This window comes from Vombatus ursinus, unplaced genomic scaffold (assembly GCF_900497805.2).
Source record: "Vombatus ursinus unplaced genomic scaffold, bare-nosed wombat genome assembly UNPS02014942.1, whole genome shotgun sequence".
NCBI classification, from domain to species: domain Eukaryota; kingdom Metazoa; phylum Chordata; class Mammalia; order Diprotodontia; family Vombatidae; genus Vombatus; species Vombatus ursinus.
The window spans coordinates 453,157-455,753 of NW_020954720.1; the positions used below are offsets into that span (position 1 = coordinate 453,157).

A 2,597-nucleotide genomic window follows, 5' to 3' on the forward strand; every position below is an offset into this window, starting at 1 on the left:
CTAAGCATGGGCAAAGCAAGAGATACCTGCCTCAGCACTGGCAAAGAGATCCCTGCAATCCCCCTCTGATCAGCCACTTGATTCCCCCTCAGTCTGTGGGCCAGAAGCTCAGGAGGCAGCCCCAGCCCATGCTCGGACTTGTGGCTGAAACCTAGCTTCTAACTCTCACTGCAGTGACAGACTTTTCGTACTAACCTTCTAAGTCGTCTTTGGAGTTTGTGGGTTGAGAAGTCTGGAAACCACCACAGCTGCCTGTGATTCAGATCCAACCCTCTGAGGCCTGCTCCATGATTGCTACTGCAGCTGGCGTGCCCACATCGCACTACACTCCTCTCCCTGCCTGGCGCGATATACATTTCCGATCAACCATCCAAGTTGTCTTGGGCTGGAAATTTGTTTCACTCTGTCTTTTTTGGATTCTGCTGCTTTAGAATTTGTTTTGAGCCATTTTTACAGGTATTTGGAGGGGTTTGGGGGAGTGCTCAAACAAGCCACTGCTTTCCCTCAGTCATCTTGGCTCTGCCCCCCTGGACCCAGTTTCAAGGCTGAAAGAGGTGCTATTGATTGTGGCCATATAACTCAGGGGCCTGAGTTATAATTCTGGGGCCAAAAGGACACTTGTCACAGTGTCAAGATATAGAGGAGTTCTTGTGGTCATTCACTGGTATAGGTTCTAAGGCAGAAAGGGCCTCCAGAGGAAAGTGTGCCAGAAGTCATGATGAGGAGGAAGAAGAAATACCAAAACCTAAATCTGTGGTAGCACCACCAGGTGCACCTAAAAAAGAACATGTAAATGTAGTATTCATTGGACATGTAGATGCAGTAAATCAACTACTGGAGACCAATAATGTATTTGACTGGGATGGATGACAAAAGAGCACTTGAAAACTATGAACGAGAAACTAAAGAAAAAAACAGAGAAACTTGGTACTTGTCATAGGCCTTAGATACAAAGCAAAAGAACCAGACAATGGTAAAACTGTAGAAGTGAACTGTGCCTACTCTGAGATAGAAAAGAAGCACTTTACCATCCTAGATGCCCCTGGGCACAAGGATTTTGTCCCAAATATGATTTCTGGTGCTTCTCAAAGTGATCTGGCTATGCTGGTATTCTCTGCTCCAAAAGGAGAGTTTGAAACTAGATTTGAAAAAGGAGGACAGAAAATAAAACATGCCATGTTAGCAAAAACAGCAGGTATAAAACAATTAATAGTGCTTATTAATAAGATGGATGACCCAACAGTAAATTGGAACAATGAAAGATATGAAGAAGGTAAAGAAAAGTTGGTGCCATTTTTGAAAAAAGTTGACTTCAATCCCAAAAAGGATATATACTTCATGCCCTGCTCAGGATTGACTGGTACCAACCTTAAAGATCAATCAGATTTCTGTCCTTGGTATATTGGGTTACCATTTATTCCATATCTGGATAATTATCCAGATTATGCCAAACTTCAACAGGTCAGTTGACGGACCAATTAAGCTGCCAATTATAGATAAATACAAGGATGTGGGCATTGTGGTCCTGAGAAAGCTGGAATTGGGCTCTATTTGTAAAGGACAGCAGCTTGTGATGATGCCAAACAAACACAATGTGGAAGTTTTTGGAATCCTTTCTGATGTTGTAGAAATTGATTCTGTAGCCCCAGGTGAAAACCTCAAGACTAGACTAAAGGGAACTGAAGAAGAAGAAATTCTTCTAGGATTCATACTTTGTGATCCTAATAACCTTTGTCATTCTGAGCTCACATTTGATGCTCAGATAGTGATTATTGAGCACAAATCCATCATCTGTCCAGGTTATAATGCGGTACTGCACATTCATACCTGTATCAAAGAAGTTGAGATAATGACCTTAATCATCTTGGTAGACAAAAAATTAGGAGAAAAAAGTAAGACCATGTTTTGTCAAACAAGATCAAATATGCATTGCCTGTTTAAGGACAGCAGGAATGTTCTGCCTTGAGACCTTCAAAGATTTCCTTCAGATGGGTCCTTTTACCTTAAGAGATTAGGGGAAGACCGTTGCAATTGGAAAAGCTCTGAAATTGGTTCCAGAGAAGGACTAAGCATTTTTCTTGATGACCTATACTGTGAGGAAAATTGACTCTGCAAAAGCCTACTTCACACCACTTTCTCTTATTTTCTGTCCATTGATAAACTTGTCCCCAAATTTTGCAAAGAAAATTTTAACAACAAAAGTCCACATTATGTCAGTGTTCTCATATTGAGAGCTCTGCTATGCCACTGTTGAATTTCCCCCAAAGTTTTTTTCCCCTCCCAAATTCTGCTTCCTTGGACATATCTGGCAATAGCTTTGTAAGTGATGTGGACCTAATTGACTACAATAACTAAAACCTAAAGGAATTTTTTTTCCTGTTTATCTTTTTTGTTATTAATTTATTTTGATTTATCAATTATCACTTCCATAAGCTTTTGAATTTTAAATTTTTCTCCCCCTCCCTCCCTACTTCCCTCCCAAAGATGGTGCACAATCTAATATAGGCTATGCATATACATTCTTATTAAACATATTTTCACACTAGTTATGTTGTAAGTAAGAATTAGAACTAATTGGAGAAACCACCAGAAAGAGG

General features: G+C 40.4%; 1 pseudogene; it reads left to right on the forward strand.

Moving 5' to 3' along the window:
* The first annotated feature begins 287 nt into the window (after positions 1-287).
* LOC114029883 lies at positions 288-2,069 on the forward strand (annotated as a pseudogene).
* The last annotated feature ends 528 nt before the right edge of the window (positions 2,070-2,597 follow it).